This window comes from Gymnodraco acuticeps, unplaced genomic scaffold, assembly GCF_902827175.1.
Source record: "Gymnodraco acuticeps unplaced genomic scaffold, fGymAcu1.1, whole genome shotgun sequence".
Classification (NCBI taxonomy): Eukaryota; Metazoa; Chordata; class Actinopteri; order Perciformes; family Bathydraconidae; genus Gymnodraco; species Gymnodraco acuticeps.
In genome coordinates this window covers 218,886-240,367 of record NW_022990423.1, presented here as the reverse complement: position 1 = coordinate 240,367, position 21,482 = coordinate 218,886, and the positions used below count along the sequence as shown (strand labels likewise).

General features: G+C 43.0%; 2 pseudogenes; one reads left to right on the top strand and one right to left on the bottom strand.

Annotated features, from left to right (window-relative positions):
- The window catches only part of LOC117551909, a 430,097-nt pseudogene that overhangs the window by 293,686 nt on the left and 114,929 nt on the right, over nucleotides 1–21,482 (top strand).
- The window catches only part of LOC117551910, a 354,701-nt pseudogene that overhangs the window by 264,902 nt on the left and 68,317 nt on the right, over nucleotides 1–21,482 (bottom strand).

The following is a 21,482-nucleotide window of genomic DNA, read 5'->3' as shown; positions in this document are numbered from 1 at the left end:
ATGACACGGCCGGAAAGGGGGGTGTGTGAACGTGGAGCGCGAAAAGTCAGGGAGACGTCTGAACAGCGTGCTGCATGTTAGCTGCTAGCATGCAGCGTAGTGTAGAGGTGCGTGTGGTTAAAATGTAGCAGCCTGTGGTCGCTCGTTAGCTGTTCTAATGAAGGTAAACACAGTGAAGGCACAGCTCTTTGCAGCTGGTGCTGCTCTTCTCAGATTCTGCTGAGTTACACGTTACTGCCTCCTGGTGCTGCAGAGATTTCATGAAGTGAAGGAGGTTTTTCTTCTATGAAGCAGCTGTGGGCAGCAGATACTGTGAGAGTCACAGACATGAATACATAGGTCAAGGCAGACTGGTTCACAGACTCTCCTGTTTTGCCGATCCGGTGCTTGAACAAATAACTCTACACCCCTGGCCGAAATGTCCCTAAAATGAAGTCCGAGTTTGAAACATATCTCAAATAATGTATGTATTTCCCCACATAAGCATAACAGTCTGCAATGAAACGGCTGTCTCCTCTGCGCTCCACTTCCTACTTTCTCCTTTCTCTCTCTTTTTTTTCTTTCATTGCCCTCTAGGGGCTTCGTACAATACAAATGCAAATATTTTTATTTTAAAAAGTAAAGTCCTTTGGAGTCATCCGTCTCAAGCCTAAGTCTCAAGTCATGATTACCAAGTCGAAACTTAAAGGTGACCTATCATGCAATCGTACGTCTTTTATACATGAATAGTGTCCCCGGTGTTCCAGGGAACTCACCAAGTGTCAGAAAACATAACCCTCTCTATTTTCCTCCATACCCAAATCTCTTAAAAAGGGGCTGCAACGGATCTGATACAGACTGATACAGATTTGAACACTTTACTGACGTCAGTAAAGTGGCGCTACGGCTATTGGTCAACTCTCCACCTATCAGGGGAATGAGAGGTTCGGCCACGGCCGGCCATTGCCGCTCGAAAGCGCTGGAGACGCTGTAGTACATATGCCAGGCCTGTAAGTGGCGCTGTCGTCTGCCACAAAAGCAGCGAAGAAGACTTCCCTTGCATGGTTGCCATGGTTGCCCTTCTGTTTATTCTCCGCTGTGGCTCTTTTTCTCCCTCCCCGAGGCAAGCGTTTGCGCCTCCTGCTTTAAAACAAATGAATATTGACTCTATATAATCATATGTAAGGGATAATGTGCAGCGACACGGTCATTATGGGGAAAAGAAGACCGACAGGCTGATCAGGAGCCCGACGCGAAGCGGAGGGCTCTAGATCGGCATGAAGGCACATTATGCAATGTGCCCATTATCCCGCTTATTACATGGCCACATTCTCAACAAAGTAACGATATGACTCCCAATATTAATTGAAATAGTTGTATTGATTTAAATTGACATGCATCCGCTAAGAGAAATAGTCCGTTGTTACTGTTTGAACTAACGTAGCAACGGCAGGAACTGCTTCGATCGCGTTTTTGAGGAGCTTTTTGATTTCAGATTTGAAAACATCGTTGCTTGCTTTAAAAGTAGCACAATTCATGATGTCAAACCTTGGAAAGTATCTAGATATCCCTGCCCTAATGCCAAACGAACTGCACACTGAATATGTGTCGCCGTTTGATGTGTATGTCTGGACCGCTGCGTAAAAAGGAGGGTTTCTGCCCCGTTACTTCTCTTCTTACTTCTATAAGAATAAAACACGGTGGACGGAGATCTCTTTTTCTCCCCCTCTTCTCCCCGTTGCAGCCCAGCAGCTGATTTCAGAGCACGCTCCCCTCTCCTGCAGGGGGGCGTGGTCAGCTGCAGCTCACAGAATCAGCCCCCTGCAAAAACAGCGCTGGAAAGAACAAATGGAGCGAAATGAGGCGTGGCTAAAATGCAGGATCTTTTTGGTATTTTGAAAAAAAAACTATATTTATATACTTTATATAGTGTTTAGAGTCGGTGAGGTCCTCATAATTTATTCCGGGAAATTACTCTGACCTACTAATTGACCTGACCGAAGTTATTGAGTCTATGTAAGTTTACTGCTTGGCTCAGATCCACCAACGTCAGCAAGATCTCACCTCTATTAACTCCCCGAAGAACCAGGTTCAATTAACTGCTGTTTCAATTCAGACAACTCTCTTAAATCTGTTTAAGCGATCCAGAAGGATTTTGATATCAGTAATGGGGTGTGACCCTACCTAAGTGTGAGTGTGGCAGGGTGCAATCTTACCTTTGAAGCAGGAGAGGAGAGCGCAGATGTCTTTTAAGTTGTCCCTATCCAAAAGGTGGGATCAGTTTATTTGAAGAAAAATAGGTCCAAACTAATACAGGGTGTAGCTCTTTTCACGACACAGACACAGGTCGGTTCTTTAAAACGGGCGTTTATTTCTTGGGAGTTTTCATCCTGTAGTCTTCCCTCTTCCGTTACGCCGTGAGAACTACAACACCGAAATGACACGCATACATAGCCAAACACATTAGCATATTGTGCTACACATATGAATGAAAACAAGAAAATGAAAACACAAAACAAATACCTCGTTGGCCGCTTGTCGTGAAAGAAGATTAATTTAGTTCCTTTTCTGCATAACTTCGTCACAGACCTCCCGTCACACTAAACTTTATCACAGACCTCAGCAGAGCTTCAAAAAGACGTCAACCCACATGGAGTTGTACAGTGTAACAGCAAAACACGCAGTACCAGCACATGAACAAACATTAGTTCCTAGGCACAAGAAACACATACGCATATCGGCCCAAGATGTAAAACAAACTGTATTAAATCATGCCATATTTAACGATTATAAATAACATGAAATAAAGTATTCATTTATCCAATTGAACTATGACATTAACCGTGTTACTCCTTTTAATTAAGGCAACTTCGTTACGTCATTTACACTCCCACCAAATCACTCATTAACTCAAATGTGGGATTTAGTTCAAACAAAATGCAAAGAAACAGTCAAGTGTTTTCAGTGTGTATGACTATACTCTCATGTATGGGACTTAAGTGGCCTGAAGTAAGGTGACTACCTTATGAATAGGTCTTTCGAGGTAGACTAGTCTAGTGTGTGGTTTTCCTTTATCAAGTGTAGTGTTACTGACTAGTAACTTTAGCTTTCGCACCAAGCCGTCTGTTCCAGGGTGAGTTTCTACAACTCTGGCGAGCTTCCACTCATTTCTTGGTAGGTTGTCGTCTCGCAGAATGACAATGTCATCTACTTGTGAATTTTGTGATGCCTTTGGCCATTTCTGCCGCTGTTGGAGGTTTAGCAAGTATTCTCGTTTCCATCTTCGCCAGAACTCATTGGCTAAGAACTGCACTCTTCTCCATCTCTTGCGCAGATAGAGGTCTTCTTTACAGAACTCTCCAGGAGGGGGCAGAATAACTGATGACTTCATGGTTATTATGTGGTTGGGAGTGAGAGGCTCTGGACCAGTAGGATCGTGGAGGTGTTCAACACTTAACGGCCTGCTGTTAATTATTGCCATTGTTTCGTAAAGGAATGTTCTCAGAGTTGTGGTGTCTAGTCTGCTTGCAGACTTGTCTAACATGACTGTCAGAATGCTTCGAATCGTTCTGATTTGGCGTTCCCAGACTCCTCCCATATGGCTTGCTGAAGGAACATTCATTACAAATTCGCAACCAATTGCTCGTTGACGTTCCTGATCCATTCCTTTGAGCAACTCAGAAAACTCCCTCCTGGCACCAATGAAGTTTGTTCCTTGGTCGCATCGTAATTGGCGCACAGGTCCTCTGATTGCTACCATTGTTCGATGTGCATTCATGAAGGCATCTGTCGTCAAATCGTCTAGCGTCTCTATATGCACCGCTCTGGAGCATAGGCAGGTAAACAACAATCCATATCGTTTTACCTCCTTTCTTCCTTCCTTCACAATAAAGGGACCAAAACAATCTATACCGCAGTAAGTAAACGGAGGGGATGTCTCGGTTCTGTCTTCTGGCAGATCGGCCATTTGTTGAGTCTCTGTGGTTCTTCTGTATTTCCTACATTTTACACACTTGTAGATGTGTGATGAAACTACATTTCCACATTCCAGGATCCATATTCCATTCGCACGTACCTCATTCATTGTCATGCCTCTTCCTTGGTGATGTACACGCTCATGATGATGTTTGACGAGCAAGGCGGACACATGAGCTTTCTTCGGAAGTATTGCAGGATGTTTTATGTCATGATGTAAGGCTGATTGAGATAGCCGTCCTCCCACCCTAAGAACATTGTTCTTGTCCAGGAAGGCATTCAACAGGTGTAGCTTGTTGTGCTTGTTCAAGGTGCTTCCCTTTTGAAGCTGAACTGTTTTAATTTCTTCGGTGAAGGCCTCTTCTTGCACCAGCTTGATAATAAAGATTTCTGCTTCTCTTCTTTCTGCAAGGTTAGTTGCTTCATTAGTTCTTGGCTGAAGTCTCCTGGATTCTCTGACAAATCTCTTGAGTCTTGCGACAGCTCTCACTGTCCTGGACCAGTCAGAAAACTTAGAGAAGCGGTTCAACAGTGAATTTTCTTCCTTAGTTTTGACTGTGTGAACATGAACTTTGCGAAGTTCAGGATCGTCTGTTTCCACTGCTCTCACCTTCTCTTCACATGGAAGGTTCAGCTGGAAAAGAAAGTCAGGTCCTTTTAGCCAGTTAGACTCTTTGAGCTGAACTGCGCTCAGCCCCCTTGAGGCGTAGTCGGCTGGGTTATTTTCAGAGCTGACATGTCGCCATTGTTCAGGGTTGGTGCTAGATCTTATGCGCTGGATACGGTTGGCAACAAACGTGTGGAACCTCTTGGCATCGTTGTTCAAGTAACCAAGGACTACCTTTGAGTCAGTCCAGTAATATTCTTGCAGGTTTTCAATCTCCAGCTCGCGTTTGATGACATCACCATTGCGTACTGAAGTCACAGCTAACGACAACTCAAGTCTTGGGATAGTCGTTAGTTTGGTAGGGGCTACTCTTGCCTTCCCCATGATGAGTGAGCAATTGATCTGACCTGTTTTGCTTATAGCTCTGAGGTAAGAGCATGCACCGTAGCCGTTGGTACTTGCATCTGAAAAGTTGTGCAGTTCATATTGTTTGACCTCGCCAAAGCTTGATGGAAGATAACATCTTGGAATTTTTAGGGTTGCCAAGTGAGATAAACCTCTAAGCCATGACTCCCATTGTGGCAGGATATGAGCAGGGAGAGCTTCGTCCCAGCTCACTCTGTCCCGACATAGAGTCTGAAGGATTTGTTTTCCGAGGAGCACAAAGGGGGCCACAAATCCAAGAGGATCAAAGACAGAGGCAACGGTTGAGAGAACTCCCCTCCTTGTCAGTGGATTTTCCTTAACCACAACTCTGAATTGGAATTCATCTGCTTCAACACACCACTGAACTCCAAGTGCTCGCTCAATATGAAGTTCTCCAAGAGTTAAGTCTAGATCCTTGTTTTTGGCAAGTTCTTCAGGTGGTATTGCGGCAATCACCTCTTTGTCGTTGGATACGAACTTGTGAAGACGAAGATTTCCTGTTCTGCACAAGGCTCTTGACTCTTCAACAAGACAGATGGCTTCAGCCGGTGACCTTACACTTATTAGGCCATCGTCCACATAGAAGCTTCTCTGTATAAACTTGATGGACTCTTCACTGAACTTCCCATGACCCTGGGATGCCAGATGTTTGAATCCAAAGTTGGAGCAGCCAGGGGATGACGCTGCTCCAAACAGGTGCACTCTCATCCTATATACTGAAGGTTTTGAGTCCAGGTCGCCTTTGTCCCACCAGAGAAACCTTAGGTAGTTTTGGTGTTCCTTTGTGACATGAAATTGGTGGAACATCCGTTCAACATCGCATATTATGGCTACCGGACCCTTTCTAAATCTACATAACACTCCAATGAGCGTGTTTGTCAGGTCGGGACCAGTCAAGAGATGATCGTTTAGAGAGGTTTCTTGGAAACGTGCTGAACAATCAAAAACCACACAGATTTTTCCGGGTTTGTGGGGGTGGTAGACTCCGTGGTGCGGAATGTACCATGATATTTGGTTGTTGAGTTCAGACTCTGGAACCTTCTCAGCATCGCCTCTGGTTATTATGTCATTCATGAAATGAACGTAATCCTTGTAATACTGTTCATTTCTCCTTAGTCGTCTTTCCAATGAGATCAGTCTGTGAACTGCAGATCGTTTATTGTCAGGGAGATGAGGGTTATCCGATTTGAAGGGAAGAGGGAGTTCATAGTGGCCGTCTTCTCTTTGGCGGATACCTTCCTTCACTTTAGACAAGAAGAGAAGGTCCTCCTGAGACACTTGGTTATCATCTGTAGTGTGTTCAGTGAAATCCGACTCGAGAACCTTGAGTATGTCTGTTGGATGGATCTCTTTGACTTGAGTTTTGCACACAAAGTGTACTTCTCTCTTCAGCTGAATTGCTGGCTGGACAGCAGGTGTTACTTGTCGCACTACGATTCTGTGACTAGTTCCTATTGTGTCACAGTAATCCTTTGCTGGATTCGAGCAACCGACGATAATCCAGCCAAGATCCGTCCGCTGTGCATATGGATAATTGTCTTTACCGGATAGGATCTCTCTTGGAAGAAGGGCTTGCTGACAGTTATATCCGATTAAAAGACCTACTTCGCAATCCAATGGTGGTGGAATCTTGTCTGCCAACTGTTCCAAATGTGGCCATTTTAGAGCTGTCTCTGAGGTAGGAATGTGTGACCTGTCAACTGGAATGAACTCTCTTGTGAAAAGAGGTGGCAAAGGAATCATTTTTTCCAGGTCGTATCCCCTCACTTGAAGTTCTGTCAGTTTCTGACAGGGTATGACTGTTGACTTTGTTGACATTGTAGATAGCCGCAAACGAACATTTTCTTTGTTTGTGTCAAGATTTTGGGCCACTTCATCTAGAATGAAAGTCGTGTCACTCTGTGTGTCCAAGAGTGCGTAGACAAGAACTTCTTGTTCTGGCTGTTTTGTGGATGAGACCCAGACTGGTATGATTGCGGACGTTAGTGTGCTTGGGCCTTCTTGTATGACTCTGTTGGTGGTTGCAGCGATTTCTTTGGTGTCTGTTTTGTCCTTTGAGATGTCGTCTCCATTAAAGGTAGTTGACATTTTGCCTTTGAACTTGTCGTCATGCAAACACGTTGGATGTCTCCTCTGACACTTTTCACATGTGCTTTTGTCATTGCACGCCTTTGACTGATGACCAGTATTCAAACATCCAAAGCATAGCCTTTCTGCATACATAAACTTGATGCGATCTTCAACTGTCTTTTCTACAAACTTTCTACACTTTGGGAGGACGTGTCCTGTTCCTTTGCAAAGGATGCATGTTGGGATGCTACTTTGTGTTGTGTTTGTGGACAGTGTCTTTGCTTGAATAGTTTGGCTTCTTGGATTCTTTGTTTTTTCACTTTCGACACTCCTGATAGCTTGTATCGAGGATATGGGATCACATGCGAGATCTGCTTCCTTTGATATGAAATCTACAAACACTTTGAATGGTGGGTAACCACCATTTGCATGTCTGGCCTCCATTGCTTTTCGGTTCCAGCCGGATACCAACCAATCTGGCAGTTTCATCAATATTTGTTGACTCTCGTTGCAGTCATTCAGTACTTCTAATGTCTTAATGTGGGGCATTGCAGCCTCACAGCTCTTAAGGAAGTCTGCAAATTCTCTTAGTTCGCTGCCATCTTTAGAGCTTATCTTTGGCCATCCATGTAGCTTGTCTCTGAAGGACTTCCCAATAATAAATGGGTCTCCAAAACGTTTTTTTAACAGCTGCCAGGCAGAGTCATATGCTGCTTCGGTGCCTAACAGGAAGAATCCTTCTACTGCTTTCTTTGCAGCACCTCCTATGTACTTTCTAAGGTAATACAGTTTTTCATTCTTTGGAATGTTTTTCCTGTCTATTAAAGTTTCAAAGGATAGTTGCCAGTCTTTGAATTTCAAAGGATCTCCTGTGAATAATGCAGGCTCTGGTGTTGGAAGGTGATTTGCACTTATTGCTTCTGCTAGTATTTTAACCAAGTCAGCACTATTCTGCATCTGAGCTAAGGGCATTGAGGTTGGTAGAGCTTGTGGTACTTGCTGTGGACTGTGGAGACTATAAGCTTGACTTGCAGGTTGTAGAGGTTGAGGTATGAACGGAGGACTTGAAGCATTGATGACTTGTGCTGTTACTGGCTGAGACTGATAAACGAATGGTGGAGTTGTGGAGTACAGAGCTTGGGTTTCTCTAGCTGGTTCAACATCATACAGTGAGTCGATTGCTTCATAATTTTCTTCCATTCGATTGTACACCTTGACTCGAGCTTTTGCGGCTTTCAGCTTTTTAACCTCTTCTAGGCGTTCAAGCTTTCTGCGCTTTTCTTGCATTGCCTGAAGTCTGGCTTGCCTTTCGAACTCAAATTGTGCCATCTGTTTTTTATCTTCAGTCTCCAGCCTTTGAAGTTCTGTTGCTTCCTTTTCTTGTTCACCTAAAACTGCTAGGACTTCCTGAGATGCAGCGGCTTCAGCTGCAGCTTCAAATCTTTTGAGAAGACTAGAATGAGCGGAGCTACACTTTGATCGACAAGACAGTGGAGATAATGAAGAGTCAGTTGAGTTTAGAACAGATCCAACTTCGGGCCAAGATTCTTCCTTTAAGTCTGCTGTATTCTCTTCAAGCTGTCTCTCTGCCTTTCGAATAATGAATCTTGAGAGTGATATGCATGTATCAACTCTGCGTCGCAGGTTCGGTTCAGGAGTATGTATGAGACGTAACTCTTCATACAAGGCTTTTACATCTGAGCAAGAGCTTTTTATATTTGCAATAAGCTCTCTCAATTCATCCTTGGAGGCGTCATCATTCAGTATTTCTTTGCCTATTCTCACATGGTACCTCCATTTCTCATAGACGATTCTGTAGTGACGTTGTACACTTTTCAACTTTTCAGCTTGGAGTTCTTTTCCTTTTTCTGTTAGTGTTCGATTTCTTTCACTTCTTCGTAGCTCTTCCACTTCTTCTGCCAACTCTGTTTCTGTTGTTTCAAGTTGAGCAGATGATTTGGCATTTTGTGGCAGGTCTCAGTCCCTGCTTCTGACATTTTGAGATTACTTAATAACTTATAACCGACTGTAATAGAGCATGTGTAACTACTAAGCTTGAATTGGATCTCTGAATGTATACATAAGTAATCAGTGAGGTTATCAAATGTATGCACTCATTAACAAGTTTAACTTGACCTCAGCTTTACAACAAAATAACAACAACAAGAATAAGATTTAGCTTGTTACTAATAAACCTTAAATGTAGTGAAATATGCTTAGAAAGGCATTACATCACTTATACTTTACAAAGAAAATGTTTTTGTCAGTGGAATTACCCTTTAAAGCTCAAGTAAATTGTCCTTTAAGTGTAATACCTTTCATAAAATGTGAAAACGTTCTTCTTTTTTAACTTGAACTTATAAATAATATCTTCTTTCTTTAATATTAACTTATAATTTCTTTACTTTCTTATATGATTAATTTTCGTCTTTAAACCCTTTGACATGTACCATTCATGAACACCAACACATTAGCTTCATCACCAGCATAGGCTTAGCATAGATGATAGACCTGAGTCCTTATTTGCAATTTCCAGATTAACCACTTCTCACACCACCTTTAACTTGAAGGATGTGGTAGAGCACTTCCTGGCTTTATCCTGAAATGTTGCGACTTTGACACAGTCTAATCACCGTAGCTTGCGGTCGTCATGCCGACAGTGCACCGCTGGCGTTGCTTCTCTGATGTGCTGGATGGTCCTTGAACGCAGCGTCGTCTCTCGCTCCAGTCTCGTTGTCTTTCCCACCCGCGCTGAGCAGGCGAGTTCTCACTGTAGCTCTTTTCACGACACAGACACAGGTCGGTTCTTTAAAACGGGCGTTTATTTCTTGGGAGTTTTCATCCTGTAGTCTTCCCTCTTCCGTTACGCCGTGAGAACTACAACACCGAAATGACACGCATACATAGCCAAACACATTAGCATATTGTGCTACACATATGAATGAAAACAAGAAAATGAAAACACAAAACAAATACCTCGTTGGCCGCTTGTCGTGAAAGGAGATTAATTTAGTTCCTTTTCTGCATAACTTCGTCACAGACCTCCCGTCACACTAAACTTTATCACAGACCTCAGCAGAGCTTCAAAAAGACGTCAACCCACATGGAGTTGTACAGTGTAACAGCAAAACACGCAGTACCAGCACATGAACAAACATTAGTTCCTAGGCACAAGAAACACATACGCATATCGGCCCAAGATGTAAAACAAACTGTATTAAATCATGCCATATTTAACGATTATAAATAACATGAAATAAAGTATTCATTTATCCAATTGAACTATGACATTAACCGTGTTACTCCTTTTAATTAAGGCAACTTCGTTACGTCATTTACACAGGGTTTTTACCTTCTCTCTTTAACACATTATAATCATACTAAACAAAATGATGCTGTGAACATGTTCAAATATGAAACTTTAATTCACAGTCTTACATTTATTACCAAAATTGTATTTTCAACTACCCAATTCAGTTGTGATTTCTAAATCTCCCGATAGAATTTAGAGGCATTTCCTCATAAATGACCGGTGATAATAAAAACACATTCAAACTTTCATTTTCACCCAATCAATTCACATCAATTTCATACCTTTTTTCCGACACAGACGGCGGGAATAACGTTCAAAAACCCATTCCTATCCGCATGAATTCGGAGGAAGATTCCTCACAGGTGGCGGGTACTAATACTAACAAACACATCTCCCATCAAATCATTCTACTCAGCAAACACATCTCCCATCAAATCATTCCACTCAGCAAACAAAGAAATTCACTCAGCATTCAACCAAGAAATTCACTCAGCATTCAACCAAGACATTTGAGAGATATTTCCCAAGTCTGAGAGAACCTTACAGAGAGCTATTAACCCAGCTCTGAGGGCCAGAGCCTACCGCGAGAGAGTATACCAGGGGAAACCCCCCCCTCTCTCTCGCACTCTCTCAAAAAACCAGTCTCTTTATGCTCAAAAAACAGGATAGAAACCCCAAAAACACCTTCTCCATACCCAACCAATGAAACAACCTGGGCATGGCCACTGATGTACAGGACTGGACATATTCTATTGGCTATGGCATAAGACACACCTTCCCATGTTTGTGTGAAAAAGGACATGACCAGACATATTCTATGGCTATGACATAACCATATTTTTGAGGCCTCAATGTATTTCTCCTTAAGTCCGGAGCCCCCCTCCCTGTGTACTGCTGTGAGAGGAGAGGGAAGAAACTGCCTGCTCTCTTATCACTGACACCCATAAATCATTATAGATCTTACACTCAACTTAACAAACCACTTGGTTTATACTGTAAATATAGAAAAACATAACATATGAAACATTTTCATTGTGAGTTATACAAGAATATAATTGATTATATTTGATTATAACTAACTTTCGTTTTGAGTATTCAACATACTATGAAGCTCTCAACACCCTCTTTTTAAAACGCAAAGTTATCAAACAGCAACAACTAAAATTGTAAGCATACATACATATTCAAAAACCATCAAGAAGCATTCTTATTATGGGTTCATACAAGAATATGATTGATCATATATGATTTATAATTAACTTAATACTATGAAGATCTCAACAATAGGTATGGCCCTACAATATATTGTTCGAATATAGCATGATAGGTGCACTTTAAGTGAGTTTGTATTGTGTTAACTTGTGTATTTATGCTTTTTAGATTGACTTTCTCTCTTTCTCTATCCGTCTGTTCTAGAAACCGAAAGGAAGAGAGAGACGTCACAGCTGTCAGCAATGTGAAAAATCCTTTACAGAATCTGGACATTTAAAGCGCCACCTGCGTATTCACACAGGAGAAAAACCGTACAGCTGTGAAGAGTGTGGGAAAACTTTCACTCAATCAGGTCATCTCAAATCACATCAACATATTCATACTGGAGAAAAACCATACAGCTGTGAAAAGTGTGGGACAACTTTCAGTACATCAGAAGCTCTCAAATCACATCAACGTAATCATACTGGAGAAAAACCGTACTGGTGTGAAGAGTGTGGGACAACTTTCAGTCAATCAAGTAATCTCAAATCACATCACCGTATTCATACTGGAGAAAAACCGTACTGGTGTGAAGAGTGTGGGAAAACGTTCACTCAATCAAGTGCTCTAGAATCACATCACCGTATTCATACTGGAGAAAAACCGTACTGGTGTGAAGAGTGTGGGAAAACTTTCACTACATCAAGTGCTCTCAAATCACATCACCGTATTCATACTGGAGAAAAACCTTACAGCTGTGAAGAGTGTGGGACAACTTTCACTAGATCAAGTCATCTCAAAAGACATCACCGTATTCACACAGGAGAAAAACCTTAGTGGTTTTAAGAGTGTAGGAGCCGCAAATAAGCATATTTTGTTTTTTTCACCGTTTACAATTAACAATTCCCATCTATAGAGTGGCGAAGTCCCGCCCGTCTACTTCCGCTCCATGGGACCTTATTTCGGAAAAATGGAGAGAGAAAACTTATCTTTCGATCCCGTTTGAATTGTGCCATGAGTTACACATATGATGTTTGCCAATCTTAAAAAATAATTTCCATGTCAAAAAAGTCACGGTTTGTCGTAAAACTGTTGAAATATAAGACTATGAAAAATACGCAACTACAAAGACTACTAAACCCAGAGTCGCGTAAGTGATGTCACAATTGTTTTCCTCCACTAAGAGATAGCTAAGATAAGATAACTTTAACAAGATGCCTGTGTGCTTAGTACCAGGTTGTTATCATACCAGCAATGGGTCTTGCTCGTTCTTTCGCTTCCCGTCTGATGAAAGGACCAGGAGTGGCTGGATCAAGTTAGCTACCTAGCTAGCACGTTAGCATTAGCATCGCCGATCTTTTCTACTTCACGCTATCTGCAGAAATGGTTGACATTAAACATTAAAAAGACCAGGCAGTTCAGAGAGAATCAAAGGAAGGCAGGCAGCTTTGCATGACATTCTTCTGGACTTGTTTCATTGTGGTGATAGTGAGGGTAGTCAATCCTTTTGTTGACAAGACAGTAGTGACGGCCATCTTGGTGACGTGTGTTGTTCTGCGAGACCAGAGATGTAGTTCATTGAGCGTTTCACACAAACAAATGTGTTCACAGTTTTACGACACTTTTTTTTTTTTGACCTACAAAATTATCTTTTAAATTGTTAAACATCATATGTGTAATTCGTGGCACAATTCAAACGGGATCGAAGGATAATCTTTGTCTCTCTATTGACTTCAATACATAATTTTTTCTAAATAAGGTCCCATGGAGCTCCACTGGAAGGGAAGGGACTTCGCCACTCTATTGGACCCTCCAAAAGCTCCTCCCCCCTCCTCACTTCTGTCAAGCGACTTTGTTACCCACTTTGAAAAAAAGGTTGATGATATTCGCTCTTCTTTTTCTGACTCACCTTTACTCACCGCTGGGTCACCAGACCCTCCTTCCACCAACACACTTACCTCCTTTTCCCCTCTCTCTCCAAGTGAGGTTCTTACCCTCATTACCTCTGCCCGCCCTACTACCTGTCCTCTGGACCCTATCCCTTTAAACCTCCTTCAGACTATCGCTCCTGATATTCTACCGTTTCTCACCCATTTCATCAACACTTCTCTAACTTCTGGTCACTTTCCAAACAGTCTCAAGGAGGCAAGAGTAAACCCTCTCCTAAAGAAACCCACTCTCAACCCGTCTGATGTTATAAACTACAGGCCTGTCTCTCTCCTCCCGTTCCTGTCTAAATCACTTGAACGCGCTGTCGTTAAACAACTCTCCTGTTATGTCCATCAGAACAACCTTCTGGATCCGCACCAGTCTGGTTTCAAGGCAGGTCACTCCACAGAAACTGCTCTCATTGCTGTCACGGAGGAACTGCACACTGCCAAAACTGCATCCCTCTCCTCTGTCATCATCCTGTTGGACCTGTCTGCTGCATTCGATAAGGTGAATCATCAGATCCTCCTTCGCACTCTCCAAAAACTTGGAGTTTCAGGCTCTGCACTTTCCCTCCTCACCTCATACCTGAAAGACCGTACCTACAGGGTGACTTGGAGAGGGTCTGAGTCCGACCCTTGTCAATTAACTACGGGGGTCCCTCAGGGCTCTGTTCTTGGTCCCCTCCTCTTCTCCTTGTACACAAACTTGCTCGGATCAGTCATTAGCCCGCATGGTTTTTCTTACCACTGCTACGCTGATGACACCCAATTAATTCTGTCCTTTTCCCGCTCAGAGACCCAGGTCGTTGCACGCATCTCTGCTTGTCTAGCTGACATCTCTCAGTGGATGTCTGCTCACCACCTCAAGCTCAACCTTGACAAGACTGAGCTGCTCTTCCTCCCGGGAAAAGATTGTCCCACTCTTGACCTAACAATCAACATCGGCACCTCAGTTGTTTCCCCGACTCAGACTGCAAGGAATCTGGGTGTGACCCTAGATAACAACCTGTCCTTCACTGCAAACATCGCTGCTACAACCCGTTGCTGCAGATACACGCTTTACAACATCAGGAAGATACGTCCCCAGCTGACTCAGAAAGCGACTCAGGTTCTGGTCCAGGCTCTCGTCATCTCACGCCTAGACTACTGCAACTCCCTCCTGGCTGGTCTACCTGCATGTGCCATCCGACCTCTGCAGCTCATCCAGAATGCAGCGGCTCGTCTGGTCTTCAACCTTCCTAAATTCTCCCACACCACTCCGCTCCTCCGCTCCCTTCAAGCGGAGGAGCGGGTAACTGCTAGAATCCACTTCAAGACACTGGTACTTGCTTACCATGCTGCGAATGGATCTGGCCCTTCCTACATCCAGGACATGGTTAAACCGTACACCCCAGCGCGTGCACTACGCTCTGCATCAGCCAAACGACTCGTTGCGCCCTCGCTGCGAGGGGGACCCAAGTTCCCATCGGCGAAAACACGTGGGTTTGCTGTCCTGGCTCCAAGATGGTGGAATGAGCTCCCCATTGACATCAGGACGGCAGATAGCTTGCACATCTTCCGGCGCAAACTGAAAACTCATCTCTTTCGACTCCACTTCGAGCGTTAGAACTATTAACGAAGCACTTTTATACTAATAAAGGACTGGCTTACCTAAAGCCAGTTGAGTAGCACTTGAAATGTTTGGCTCTATGAAACCTGATGTACTTATATGATTCTGTTTTCTTCAAGGTTGTGTCTTCCTGGTCGAATGTACTTATTGTAAGTCGCTTTGGATAAAAGCGTCAGCTAAATGCAATGTAATGTAATGTAATATTGGCCTTGTGTTGGGTAATCCTTTTTTCCATTACAGATCCCATCCCAACAGCGCCATCTGTTGACGTAACGTCAGAATTGACAGGCATAATGTTCACTGTTCCTTTAAGTTTCGTTTTCTGGCTGTCCATCTGCCGACAGCTGTTTCCAACAGCTGACATTATTGCAGCATTAAATACAAGCCATTGTCCGATGCATTTTATGATTCCAATATACAATCCAGTTTTAATGCTGCTCATACCCGGCCGCTTTCCCAGCCTTGGCTCTCGGCCTCTCCTTTCGCCGTCTTGATGAGCGCAGGTGGTGACAATCTCCAGCTGATTGTGGCATGTTGTCCAGCTGATCCGGGATGAAGGTGTCGGTTGTGAAGTAATCCAATTGTTTGTCCTGTGAAAACGATCCTTAATCCAATTCGATATGTTTCTTATTGTCCAGTTTCACTCATAGAGTACGATTCTACTGAATGTAATGGCAGTTTAAATGTTCCAGTGTCCTATATCTTTTTGCCATTACTTCACAGGAGGGTTTAGAGTGATCCTGGCGCAGACACAAACATATGAAGTTCCGGTCTTTTGCTGCAGTTTTAGAATGATGTTTTATTGCTTTACATTCCAAGGTTTAAGTACACGGTGTCAATAGTTGTAGTATGAGCATCTGCTGGGGCTGGCCGTCTGGTAGAATCGGTATGTTCTTCCTCCTGTGTCCTCTTCCTCTCCTGTCACCTATGACTCCTTTTATACACCTATAATATTGCTCTATTCATATAATTAAGGTAAACTGAGACACCAACAACACCCATAAAATGGCTCCTACAAAGAGTGTGGGAAAACGTTTTCTTAAAGTATTCACCTTAAAGTCCATGAGCGAGTTTCACTGTTCATTAATCTGCTTCATGTATCTGGAACATATTTACGATGTTTTCAGTTTGATTCTATTCTCTTGTTGAAATGATCAGACTACCAAAAATAAAATGGCCTTCGAAACAGACTCGTAACCCTGCATATTTGTTGTGTTTTGCAGCATATTATAAACATGTCATTCCCTTATCTTCAAATACCCCAGGTTGTGTAGTGATGTATTTGAGGTGTACTGTCCACATCGCAGACCTGAAGTCGTGCAGTCAATGTATGCGAAGTGTACAGGACCTTGGTCTCTGAGACTCAAAAAACCTTTCTCGCCTACCTGTCCAATTTCCAGACCTGAGATCCTGCAGTCATTTCTCAAAGATGGTGTGGCATATAGGGAGGTGCAATCTCCTGATGGTATAGACTGTATTATAGTGGACATCTGCAACCCTAGAAAACAAGATAACATTAGGATAATCAATGTATACAACCCATGTCCAAATCTAACCACTGATATATTTAACGCAACATATACCAAATGCAGCAGAGAACAGTATACCCAAAGCAACAACTTGTCTTTAGATACATTGTGTGAGATATTCCCCCGGACCCTTTTGGCATCGCGGCCTCTTTGTGATTGTTGTTAATTCATTTAAGTCTTTGTGCATCTTGTTGTGGCGATCCAGAAACAGAGAGGAATCAATAAAACACAAACAAAGATATAGCTGATCAGTAATTATTATTTAGGTTAGTCTCATGACATCCTGAGGATTAGTTGAAACAAAGGTGAACTGTTTTTATAACCCGAGGCTTTCTCTGAACTTCCTCTACCCTCGGTGTCAGCTCACTTCAAATGAATACATCTATTGATAACTCAGAAGGACCATTGTCTCTAACTGTGTGTGACCCAACTCAGTAACACACATCATATAGCTTAGCATGTGACCTTAATGAAAATCAGAAATACGCTGTATTAAACATTCTGCTATAACAATCTTTTTAAAGACACCTTTCTTTCTATGTGGTCTCCAGAGTGTGTTCAGTCTGTTGGTCTCCTGGTGGTCATGTTGTGGTTGTCTTACATTTCTGTTTAGTCAATCCATGTCCTCTGTAGTGGCTTTGTGTATATCTGTGGGGTCTAAGCGTCTCTTTGCGATCTGTTCGGCTTGTAGATCCTTCCCTCTCCTCACTTCTCCTCTGTCTGCACGCTTTGGTCTGATGTGTTGCTTCACTGGAAAGCTATCTAATCAATTACACTCTGGTAAGTCTGATAAACGCTGACGTGCACTATGACCCAGACTCTTCTCACAAAGGACTAATGTCACATTCAGTTCTACGCTTCCTCTTTAAGAAATTAAACATTTCAGTTTTAATGGCTTTTAAAAACTAAGATTATTAGTATTTTGTTATCTTTTATTGTACTTATTTGGTATATGTATACGTTGTCTAAATATTTGCATATACAGTATCATTGTTGTAAAGACACAAAGCGTAAGGCAATTTGTGTTTGGTAGATGATTTCTATGTTGTAACAATGCCTTTTGGCAATACATCTCATACCGTTGGAAAGCCTGTTTTCTTATCTTTCCAATGGAACCACATTTGTGAGGAACAAGCATTTGTGGGATGAGCAGCAGAGCTGAGTGTGTGGGGTGCAGAGAGTCACAGGTGAGCAGCAGAGCTGAGTGTGTGGGGTGCAGAGAGTCACAGGTGAGCAGCAGAGCTGAGTGTGTGGGGTGCATCCATGACAAATGTCATAAAAAGTGATAAAAGACAGCTTTTTTTCTGCTGACTCTTGTGTGGTGGAGTGGATGATTGAAGTCTGATCAATAAAGACACATTGGCAACAATTGAGTTATTAACAATTGATTCATTTAGCAAGCCGCCTCAGTAGCGTGTGGAAGAACCAAACACAGCAATGCCAACAAGCATTGTTGCAACATAGAAATCGTCCATCAAATTGCCTTCTTGTGTTAAGTTCAGTTAGAAACATGTATTTAATGAATGTCTCTCACTGTGTTTATGTATGCAGCGCACACACCCAAATACATCCTGGTGTGTGTGCTTTCAAACACGGCCACTATGAGTGACTGAAGGCAAAGCCGACACACTGCAGCGCTAGATAAAGATCAAAGTCATTTGAAAGGTGCTGCTGCTAAACAGTTATGTACCACAATCTGAAGCATGTCTTATTACTCGCTGTGATTCATTTTGAAAGGTGCGTTTATTATAAACACATCGTAGGAACAGCAGTTCTTTCATTAGGTTTTATATCTGATATTAATATGAATCAGAGTCGTTACCTTGCAGGTGAACCACATATCTGCAGTGTGAGTCTGCAGGAGGGAGGATGTTCACTCTGAGGCTCAGGTGAGCTACAGAGAGTCACAGGTGAGCCGCAGAGAGTCACAGGTGAGCCGCAGAGAGTCACAGGTGAGCCGCAGAGAGTCACAGGTGAGCCGCAGAGAGTCACAAGTGAGCCGCAGAGAGTCACAGGTGAGCCGCAGAGAGTCACAGGTGAGCCGCAGAGAGTCACAAGTGAGCCGCAGAGAGTCACAGGTGAGCCGCAGAGAGTCACAGGTGAGCCGCAGAGAGTCACAGGTGAGCCGCAGAGAGTCACAGGGGAGCCGCAGAGAGTCACAGGGGAGCCGCAGAGAGTCACAGGTGAGCTTCAGAGAGTCACAGGTGAGCCGCAGAGAGTCACAGGTGAGAGTCACAGGTGAGCTGCAGAGAGTCACAGGTGATAGTCACAGGTGAGCCGCAGAGAGTCACAGGTGAGCTGCAGAGAGTCACAGGTGAGCTGCAGAGAGTCACAGGTGAGCTGCAGAGAGTCACAGGTGAGCTGCAGAGAGTCACAGGGGAGCCGCAGAGAGTCACAGGTGAGCTGCAGGTCAGCAGAGTTCTGCAGCAGGACGTCCTCGGGGTGTGTGTGTCGGAACCAGGAGTAACGGACCACGGTCCCCCGTGAACACACACCCTGCACCGTCACCGGACCCCCCCCCCCCCCCCCCCCCCGACAGGTGGAGCCCTCCATCAGGGAGACCAGGGGCTGGAGGCGGGGCTTAGAGACCGGGACTGAAACACAGAGGAGAGCAGGGCAACCTTTTTTTAGAGCAACACCTTGCCTTGTTAAAATGTGCTAAATAAAAAAACTTGATGACATAAATGTATTTATTTTTGCATTAGACTGAAGTTGTTGTGTTTTCATGGCTCCTTTAAAACCAGCAGAGAACGCCTAATCAGGTTAAAGGTTACAGGTTATAGGACCAACTTCATCACTATATTCTGACTGGGGGGGAACATTGACGCCGTACACGATTTGTATCATTGTCTTGTAATGTACTGTCGAATGTCATGTTTTATGTTATTTGTCAGGAAGATTAGCTGTTGTTATGCAACTAATGGGGATCCTAATAAAATAAACTAACTAATAAACATGCAGGCCAGCCCCCCCCCCCCCCCCTCCCCCCCCCCCTCTGCTCCCCAACCACAGACCACACACCGACCAGCATCACTGTGCAGCTCTGTGATTGGCAGAGAGACGGGAGATGCTTGAGAGACCCACACAGCACCGTATACAGGGCCTCTACAATACTATCATGTTTAATCATGTGTTTGTGCCGTTTGCCAAGACTTGATAAGTCACTCGTAAAACACAGGAGGTATGGAAACCAAGAAGCAGTGGCGGTTCTAGACCAATTTGACTGGGGGGGGCAGTTATTTTCTGAGGGGGGCCCAATAAATGCAGGACGAAAAAGACAAAGACAGTATGAAGTAATTGCGCATAAGAAACAATGCATACAGTTATTCTTTCAGGACATATTTATTTCAGATACTTATAGTTACAGTTTTTACGCTCTAATGGGTCCGACTAGAAAGATTGTTGTGGCTTCATTCCTTGTTTTTCTATCAAGCCACTAGACGCCTTAAACAGACACTTCTAACTCGTTTTCTTTCCTTTATATTACTTACAGTTGAAGAGTTACTCGGCCTCCGATGGTTTGGATGATGTTGCGATGTGTTTGAACAAAATAAAATAACAAACTTTTACACAAGCAACAAAGAAAAGAGGCCTTTACAATATTCAAAACAAAGAGGCAAAACTCAAATCAAATAACAAACGACGGTATTCTTTCTTCTTGATAAGGCTTCTATAACTTCATAACTTAAAGGGTACTTGTACGATTTGTGTACGTGTATGGTTACAACTGTTCCTCGACGGTGTTGCTCCAACAGGTTGCCCATCACTGTGGCTTTAAGTGCAGGAGAGCAGGAAGTCTGACCCGAGGGGAGCCGTGATCTGCTTCTTATCACACTGCAGCTGCAGACTCGCTGAAACAGAAAGGAAAAGGGAGTCTGAGAAGAAGCTCTTTCATGTCATACCAACAGTGGGTCTGCTAATGCACATTCAGAGTGCATGGGAGTTGGTTGCTTGTGAATATCCCCGTGAGAAATAACATTTGTACCTGTAAATACTTTCCACACACAGAATATCACGTTAGCTAGGAATACACATCTGTACGTGTGTGTGCATGTGTGTGTGTGTGTGTGTGTGTGTGTCCTGGCAGGCCAGTGGGGGAATCCCTTCATCTTGGCGAACACCAGGTCTCCCTGTTTGAACTGGTCCCTGTTTTTCCCTGGCATCGTGATAACTCTCACCTTAATGACAGAGAATCAGCAGAAAGAAAACAGAAATATATTGAGATGACTTAATAACCATCATGTAATCAAGGGGCGTCTGAAAGACACATTTACTCATTGATTATATATATATGTAGATATACCAGTTTTAGTTTCACATGATGTGTAACTCTTCTCTCATCTTATTAAAAGTACATCTTTATATCTGGTATGTAATGACGGAGTAGTATAAAGTGACATCAAATGAAAATACTTCAGCTAATACAACTACCTGCAATCTGTATTTGAGTAAATTAACTTTATTTACTTTCCAACCATGAAAAACTGTTTATTTTTGTACCGTTAACTGTTGACAGTTATCTGAAATGTATAAACCTCATTAAAAGTTTAAACAGGTCGTTTATTTGAATTTATAAGCATCAAAAACCTATTTCATTCAGTGTTCAGAAAGGGTGAAGTGTAAACTGTGACATACACGGAGTAGTTTCTATGTAGAGTATCATATATGTTGCATTCATTTAGTAGCATCTATACATATATTACTGTTAATGCAAATGTGAGATATAATCCAGACAAAGAGTATTACAAGAACGATATGTATCTCTGATATGTAACTAAGCGAAACGGTTCATTGTAAGGCTTTAACTGTTGCTGTTATCTGAAAGGTATAAAGCACATTCAAAGAGAGA